We start from the raw sequence: 9,889 nt of genomic DNA, 5'->3' as shown, positions 1-9,889 counted from the left end.
GATGTACAACACAAACACCCAAGCTCGAAATGTGACCAGAGGAAAGTTGAGTATAAATGATTACTTGGTGAAGTTTTAAGGTCTTGGAGATGCCCTTTCGTCTATTGGATCACCAGTAGATGATAATGATATGGTTTCGGAGCTCTCACACCTTGTAGCCCTGACACCCTGCAGTCCCCCCTAGGAAGTGGTTGGCTTCTTCTCTTAGTCTAGTACAGTATTTTCCTTGTTATCTATCACATCAAGGGTGACCATTATCTTCTTTACCTCTAGGTCATCTAGTTGGTAATTCTTTGACTCCATATTATATCATAAAAGAAGATAAACATCCTACTCTTAGAATCTCAGTTAGTTCTATGGATGATTCTAGAACATGCACAAAATAGTCACAGGGTCAATATGATATTAGGCATGTCCTACTTCTTTTAACAGAGCGAGATAATGATGTTATATTATCGGTATCATTGGCTGCCTTTTGTTCATGATAGTAAACTTGTTGTAATACAATATCCCTTGATGATCTATATTGGATGTACATGCTACTCAATCTTTGACCCAAGAAATATATGAATCTCTTTTAGATCCAAAAAATGACTTGTTATATTGTTTCAATGGTCGTTTGAAATCTCTTTAAGATCACTTACATGTGAAATGCAGTTTTGCTACTTGTAATGAAATAACTACTTGTGGTCGTTTGAAATCTCTTTAAGATCACTTACATGTGAAATGCATTTTGCTACTTGTGGATCAAATTTTGCATGAATTTCATACTGTATTTTCTAGTTGAAATATGCAACTAGGGCTTCTTACAAGAATAAGCTTTTTGAGGTGTCAATCCTTTCATTGCCTTTGTGTAACTCATGTTAAGGATATGCAATGCAGTGTTAACTACTTAGCCCAAAAAGAATTCGGCAATCCTTTGCCTTTGAGCATACTCCACGCCATTTTCAAAATTGTGTGATTCTTGCACTCTCCAACACCATTTTGTTGCCAATTATGAGCAACTATCCAATCTCTCTTGATCACGTGCTCCTTGTAGTAGTTATAATATTCACTTGATGTTAATTCTCCTCCTTGATCTACTCGAATCTTCATGTCTCATTCTCTATCAAGTTGTGTCATATTTTTAGTTTTTTAAAAGCTTTAGCCTTATCCTGAAGAAAATACACCCACATCTTCCTACTAAAGCCATCAATTAGTAACAAAAAGTATGAAGCACAACCCAATGTAGTGGTTGGCATTTTACCACAAAGATTTGTATGTACAAGTTATAGAGGAGCCTTTGTACGATTCTTACTTTCTTATGGAAATGCATGTCGATGTTGCGCCCATCATACAAGCTTCACACATTAGACAACTCTAAAAATGGTGGTAGATATCCACTCCTTTGTACCTCTTTTAAGGCTATAAAGCTTAGGTGCCTGTTAATCCCATTTTGGATTAACAAAGATGCTCCTCCATTTGAGGACATTAATAAGTGTTATGCAAAGGCACTATAAAGGTTGTACATTATGAGATACTGGCAAGACAAGGCTTTAGAGTAAGTTTTGGGCACCTAAGTATGAATAAGTGCCAGTTGTATAAAAGGCATTTTCCCATAATGGAAACACACAATCCCCCTTTGTGCTATGAGAGCTCTTGCTTTGTCGTGTGTGTGTGAGAGAGAGAGTGTGTGTGTACTCTCTTGCTTTGTCGTGTGTGTGTGAGAGAGAGAGTGTGTGTGTACTCTCTTGCTTTGTTGTGAGAGAGAGAGAGCGAGAGAGAGAGAGAGTGTGTGTAATCTAGTGCATGTTCCTCTTCTATGCATGTGTGTGGGAGAGTGAGAGGAAGATTGCCTTGCATTGTGGTGTAAGAGACTATGTAGTGACAGTGTGGAGGTGGATATTGGAGGAGTGGAGTTTCCAAAAGCGATCTTGGAGAGCCTCAAGGGACGTGAACTTGAAGCATTGGTAAGTACCCAATCATAGTTGTTGTCTTTTGCTTCTTCCGTTGGTGGATGTATGGAGTTCCCTCTTGGGAGGTGGAGTAACCCATAACATTTTTGGCGCCATTGTTTTTGGGGAAACAACCATTTTTTCTTCCATCCTCTTAGAGCTCCAGCTCCCATTATGCAAGATTCACTATTGCCTTTGCATTCTGAAGGTGCATTGTGAAAAACTGTGTGGATAAGGTTTGTGTGGAAGACAAGAAATTAGAGTAGTTGAGAAAAATTGTGTGTTTGGAAGTGTGGATGAGTACTTGGTATTGCCTAAAGGAAAGCTACACTGGGATTTCCTTTCAATTTTGTTGTTTTCATCACCAATTTCGCTACTGTGAGCTAGTAGTGGTGACACACTTTGTTTGGTCTTCCTAAAAAATCACGAAAATTATAAAAACAAGGAGCCTTGCATTGCATTCCAATTGCTAGGAACAACCTTTCTAGATCTTTTGGGCAGGGAAATCACACTCTAATTAAATCAAAACATCATTTTGTTAACTTGACTATTAAACACATGAAAGTGCAGGTATGCCTTTCACGGCGTGAAACACTACCCGCTCCCATCAGCGCGCTGGAAATTTCAGGATTACCTTACTAAAGTTAGAGCGTCTTATCCTAACACATCACATAAAGAAATGAAAAATCTTATCTAAGATCAATGAAATAGTTCACGGCATGAAACATATTCTATTTCACAACATGAAGAAACACAGATTGCTACTTCACGACGTGAACTATAGTCTACTATCTCACAAAGACCTACTAGTTCATGGATTAAGGATTGTCAGCACACCAGAGTTAAGACAGGACCATATTTGCATGATAGGAGTCTCCAAGACTTGGATTAATGCAATTCTAAACTGAAATTTTGAAGCATGAAACACAAGTAGTTCACGGCGTGAAACACAATTCACAACGTGAGACACAGACTGCCATTTCACGACATGAAACATAGTCTACTATTTCACAGAGATCTCCTATTTCACAAAACAAGAAGACAGAAAACCAAGAATAATGGTTAGAGTAGTGATTTAGCATGTTGAATCATATTCTCATGCACTTAAGGTCAAGGAAACTCATTGGAGACAACCTTGCCCAATGACAATGCATCAAATCACCTAGGTTCCTACCAAAAAACTGTTGGTTCAGGCCAGTCGGTGAGCACTCAATTGAGTGTTGCAGCTTGGAGGAATCTGACCACAATAGAAACTAGTAGTGAAGAATCCATAGAACAAGGACTAAGATTATCTAGCTTTGGAGAAGAAAAACCAGTTTCTCTGCGAAGTCCAGTAGAATCTTTGATATGGCTAGGGGATTTTTTGGTCTCCAGCATGGCACAGAAGATGAAGCGCAATCTGCGGGTACGATCCCGTCAACAAGAACGGGACACGGTCTAAGACCAGACTTACCAACCTAAACATCCCTAACTTCTAGCCCTAGGACTGCTAACACAGTGAGGATTAGTGGAATGACTCCTAGGGTTACCAGGGACAAGGAAAATGCTGCCTAGAGATGGGTCAAATCTTATTTCCCACATTAGAGGAAGTGGACATTGACATGGAATTGGTGCCAATATTGCGACTATTGGGCTTAAAAAGGCAAACTCGATACACGAAAAATGATGGCAGAACATAGGGAAATTGATAATTTGAATTTGTTTCGACCAGCGTAAAAGGAACCAGAAACATCTAGAAATGCCACTGATAAAACAAGTGGATGGGAATGACAGAAGGAAGAATACCAGACTTAGAACCCATAAACGAGGAACCCAAGGCTGAGGAAGTCCTCGAAACACAAGAAGAAGTGGAAAATCTACCCAGGGCATCTGTTGTCCTGCAGGAGGAGAGGATCGGCTCTACACAAGAGAGGATATACATGAAATGATCAATGATTCCACATTCTTGTAGAGCATGGAACTTCTAATTCAACAAAGTTTAGCTGAGGCCACTAATGATGAGCCAGGTGAAGAGGATGTGCTTGGACCTAACCATAGACTTGATATGAATAGAAGAACCTATGTAGGAAGAGGACGAGGTCTAGGTAGGGGGGATAGCTCCTCAAAGGCCAATTGTGGATCCCAACATAGATCTAAATGCAGTCACAAGGACGGATATGTTGAATATGGCTGTAGAAATGGGCAGAGGCATAGTAAGGGAACTAGGCACTGCCCTTGAATCCAGACCATCTCAAATGAAGCCACACATAATTTTGAATCTAGGTATCAAACCTTAAAGCCTGAGGATGAAGCCAATCTCACACGGCTTAACCGAGCTTTGCTCAAAGTGGTGAAAGATGGAGTCCTGTGGCACAGTTCCACAACATCAAGCAAAAAGAAAATGATTCCATGTAGGATTATGTTTCTCAGCTCAAGCACCTAAACTCAAGATGCAAATTGAGGGAAAGGCTAACTGATGAAATCAGTTATTGTCGTGCTTCCATAGAGGAGTATGAGATCAAAGATACATGATTATCTACCCGACGACCGACTACTCTAGATACGTGCTATAAGTTGGTGATTGAATATGAGGATAACATGCTTGAGTTGCTACAACTGGAAGATGCTAAGGAAGTTTCAGTGGTAGCAGCATCAAAAGTCTCCAACAGTCATCAGGACGCGGGATCCAAGAACAAGCAAGTTGGCAACATGATAATTAAGGAACTCAGTACTACCATTTTGGAAAAGTTGAAAGTCAAGGATGGGAGAGAAGCATCAGGGAATACCCAACTCCACCCTCGGAGAGAATTGATTTGGTCCTCAATCTGTAGATAAAATCATACGAGCACTGAATTCCCTCACCTAAGGCCGAGGTAGTTACTTTATTGTGCTTACTATCAGAGACTAGGGAACCATGACACTGTCATGTGCAAATATCCGAGGATCCATCCTTTAGCACAATTTCCAGCACCTAGAGTGCCTCTAGCCTTACCAGCATCACCAATGCAAACCAATGTGGCTACAAGGCACAACCAAATATGTCCTACTTACCAAGAGGAATGTTCAGAATGCAGGACATGTCGCCATTGCCACCGCTCTATTCTACCACCACAACCACCACACACCAAGATCAACCAGGTGTTGATTGAGAAATCCTTGGAAGAGGGAGAAGTCAACTCTACCCCGAAGAGAATGGATTTGGTCCTCAATCTGTAGACAAAATCATACGAGAACTGAATGCCCTCACCTAAGGCCGAGGTAGTTACTTTATTGTGCTCATTGTTAGAGACTAGGGAACCATGACACTACCATGTGTAGATATCCGAGGATCCATCCTTTAGCACAATTGCAAGCACCATGAAGTAGAAGTAAATAATAATGACTACTATGAGGAACCAATGGAGATCACACCGGAGGAGTATGTCTTACAAAACAGCACACCACTACTAGTGTTTCAAACCACAGTTTAGTGGAAGGAAAAAGACATAAACTCAACTATGAGAAGGGGACCCATACAGTGTTTTCATTGTAATGGACCTCATCGAGTAGCGGAGTGTCCTCTGAAAAATGTGACTAAAGCTGGCCAAACTCAGCTAATAGCAATGCAGACCAACGCCATGCCAACTCTTTCATGTGTTAAGTGTGGTGTTGGTCATCTGATCAAGGACTGCCCATATTGCGCCAATGGCTCTACTTCTACTTCTAACCATGCCACCATCAGGACTATAAGTGTGCAACCTCGAAATATTGCATTATTGAATGTCATGACACATGCACAAGTGAAACAAGTGTACAAAGGGAAGAACCTAGGAGGTATTACAACCTCTAAGACTAGGAGAAGGAGAAGAGTGAAAAATGTGGGCAAGGGTGATACCATGGTCATAATTTAGGATAGATCCGAGGAAGATACCATTGACATTAGATCCACCCAATCAAAGGAAGGAGACGACCAAGTGCCAAAACTGGATAAGCAGGCAAAAGAGAGACCAGCAACCCCCAAGGGTGTTGGAGGATATCCAAATGCTGAAGAGGAAATACGGAAGCTTGAGAAAGCTAAGGCCCTTGTTGACAAGTGTCAACGCAACCATGAAGCCCAATTGAGGACTAACAAGGTCAGGGATACAATGTACCCACACGAAATGAGCTATTAAAAGAAAGGAAGTTGGATGTGCCTACTCTAATTCTAGAGGGGTCTGAGGAAGGAACTCATAGTAACCTGATGGCAAGAATGTTTGAGGAGGCAGATCAAGAATTGTTGATCCATTCATTCCCTAGGATTGAATATGAGACAAACATGTGGAAGGAGCCCTCACTTACCAAAAAACCTAGAGACATAGGCAGTCTCTCAAAGCAATACTGTCTACAACCATCAAAACGCTACGCAACATGCCGGCATTGTGGGGGTAGATGTCAAGGACTGGATAGAAGGAAGAACGAACCCAATGTCCACTACTACAGAGGAAAGCCAGTCAAATCTAGCAGAGAAAAACCTAGTGCCTGAGGAAGGGGTGCACTCAAATTCATCAACAAATACCTGTCAACCAAAATACATGGTTTTTATTTGCCATGTATAAAACTGCTCCCCATTAAATTTGGCTATCTCTTGTGCCTTGCTCATGATGATGTGAAGGGGGTCTTACCTCTTGATCTAATTTCAAGATTCAAGGGCAGTGTCTATCCTTTTACAACTCAATATAGTGTTTAGGTGATGATTACAATAGATTTATCAGCACATAAATTCACCAGAAACTACATAAAGCAAAGGTTAACAAATCTATATTGAATGGTTAGAGTATCAAACCATCTCCGAATCGCAATCTGAAGTTATAGGGATTTGTATCAGATACCCAATGGTTAATTTGGACCCTCAATTACACCAAAATATAGTGATTAGTGTTGATTAATTATTGATTAGCAAAATAATCCTCTGTTTTGTGTGCAAAAAATAGAGTATGCGGGAGTCCATATCTGGGGCTTTAGAGTTCAAATGAGCTCAATTTCTTTCAAATCCATCAATAGCAATTAGTCTAGTAGAGGATTAAGCCAATAAACACAAGATTTGACCAAACATTGAATGCTTAATCTCTGTTTTACCAAAGTCACCTGCAGATTTGATGCAGAGCTTGGATCTCACTGTAGACTTGATGAAATCAAAAACTGTCTTCACCAGCTTGTAGAGCATCCTTGAAAACCCCTAGGGCTAAGAGGAATTAGACCAAATATATCTGGTGGAGAGGGGATCTCAGTTTTTCTTGAGAAAAATGGCGCTTAAAAAATGCAAAAATCTACAGCTTCTCTTGGTGGCGATTTCACGATTCGTCTTGATGGGCTGAAGCGTAGGAGTGTAGCTATGTGTGGCTAAAAGGGCTTGGGCCAATGTTATGTGTTAAGGGAGAGAGAGCTCCTCCACCAGCTGGGGGTATAGAGGTTAATTGAAAAAGAGATAAAATTTTGATTTTTTCTTAATCCTAATTAACTAGGTGATTAGCAAGATAATGGGCTCATAAATTTGATGGCTTCTAAGCTAGGCTCTGATACCATGTTAAATTTGTAGCAATGTGATGAGCTATGGTGGATCAAATGCAAGAATCAACATCATTAGTAAAGAGATTAGATAATGTGATTAAGACATGATTAGTGAGCAATTAATTGATAGCTTAATGTAGGTATGGATAATAAAAAACCAGCAAATTCTCATTAGGCCAATGCCTCAATTTATAGAGTTTACATCCAAGCATCTAATCCCGCTGATCTCTCCTTGATTCACTCCACCTCTTTTGCTTGATTCTCTCCACCTCTTCCCAGAATATCTCCACACATCCTAAATCTTCTCATGCTACCCTTTATTCTCTTCCAGTAGATACCTCTCACCTTTTCACAACTTCTCATCACTCATTTACAGATTCTCTTTTACAACCTCTTGCTAAGGGCTTGTTCCCGCACACACCCTATTCACTTGTATATTTCAACACTGCACACCCTTGTAGTTTGTTTGTGGGGGAAATTCTAAGATCAACTTCACTTTGCTCTCATTAGTGGAAATACCATTCTTAGACACAATATGACCTAAGATTACATTGTGTTTGACCCAAAATTGGCACTTTAAAGGGTTTAAGGATATGCGATATAATTGGCATCTCTCAGACACCTTCCTCTTAAGCAAGACAGGTGTTCAGTCCATTGAGTGTGCACACAGATCGTCAATGAACACCTCAAGCCACTTTTGCAAGTAGTCCTTGAAAGCTATGCACATCAATCATTGGAAAGTTGCTGGGGCATTAGTGAGGCCAAAAGGCATAACCTTATAAACATAGGTCCCCCACATCGTGTTGAAGGTTTTCTTGCGTTGGTCTTTTGGTGCAATGGACACCTAATTGTAGCTTGAAAACTCGTCTAAGAATCTCTAAGATTCCTAACCTCCTATCCGTTCTTCTAATACATGCTCCATATATGGTAATGGTGGTGGTTGGGTAGTGGTCTTTTCTGGTAGCTGCATTGACCTTTTGAGATCAACACAGACTCTTAGCTTTCCATTATTCTTTGGCACGATCACGATTAGGGAAAGCCAATATGTATGCTCAATCTAATAGATAAATCTGTATCGATGAGCTTATCAATTTCCTCCTTTACTATAGCTGCATATTTAGGATTCATTTGGTACGGTTTTTGCTTGGATGGTCTCGATCCTTCCATGATCGAGATAGTGTGTTAAACCACCTCGGGCTCTACACCCTTCATTTCAAAAAAACAATTCTTGAACTCTTTTAGGAAAGCAATGAGTTCTTCTTCTTTAGCTGGCTATTAAGTCATTAGCAATGTAGACAAGTTTGGGATCCTCCCCGGGCTCTGCAATGTCTACCTCCTTAACTTATGCACGGCCATCATAAGACATAGATTGGCCATTTTTCTTTACTCTTTTAGTCGTCAATTGGACCACCTTTTTTTCATCAATGGTGTAGGTTTTGAAATGGTCCAGCAGCATTGAGAGCGGGCTTGGCTTGTTGTCCTCATCATCCTCTATCCGAACCATCACCTTCCTTGCCTCTCGCTTAGCTTCAGCCAGCAGATTCTTGTTTCATTTCCTTCATTTTGCCTTAGTGAGTTTAGGCGTATCAAGCTCTTGAATCATAGTTTTCTCCTCCTATTTTCCTTCCAAGGTTATCTTACTCAACTCCTCACCCTAGTTCTTAGAAAACTCATCGTGCACCTTAGTGACCTTGAGATATCTTAGCCACTTGGCATCCGTGGGTTTACTTCGCAAGAGGGCATTGCATGAAGCAATATACATCTTTTGTTTTCGCCATTTCATGTGGCATTGGGTGCTGTTGCGATTATGTGGTCTAGGTACTTATGTGCTTGAGGATTCATCCTCTGTTTCCTCTTCTCTGGTTTGCACATTTACCATGCACACTGAGGTTGTGGGAATCATTCCCGATTCAACGTACTTGGTTCCTCGAAGGGACAACACATCTATGGTGGCAAAGTCCAGAGGTGAAAGTGATGTGTACGTCTCGTTCTCTTCCTCTTCCCTTGAGTGTTCATTAAGTGGTTGGTAGACTTGTAAGGATGTGGTTCGTTCAGTTTTGTGACTGAATCATTTCCAAAAAACTGCCCTTCCATGTATAGATATTGATTTTCAGAATTTGCAAATCCTTTCGAATATACACTTGGTATGATGCCCAATCGTGCACCACCTTAGCTCTTCCCTCATGAAGGGTCTACCCAAGATAATATCATATGAATTTGGCTAGCGTAGAAAGTCCATTACAACAAATGTATGATGGTAATGGAATGAAAAGACCTTAAGCTTAATGTTTTTCAATAGCCCCATTGATCTTGAGGATGGTAATGGAACGAAAAGACCTTAAGCTTAATGTTTTTCAATATCCCCATTGGTCTTGAGGATGGTAATGGAACGAAAAGACCTTAAGCTTAATGTTTTTCAATAGCCCCATTGGTCTTGAGGATGGTAATGG

This window comes from Cibotium barometz, chromosome 19 (genome assembly GCF_041138505.1).
Source record: "Cibotium barometz isolate CiBa-2024 chromosome 19, ASM4113850v1, whole genome shotgun sequence".
NCBI classification, from domain to species: domain Eukaryota; kingdom Viridiplantae; phylum Streptophyta; class Polypodiopsida; order Cyatheales; family Cibotiaceae; genus Cibotium; species Cibotium barometz.
This window is presented reverse-complemented; position numbering follows the sequence as displayed.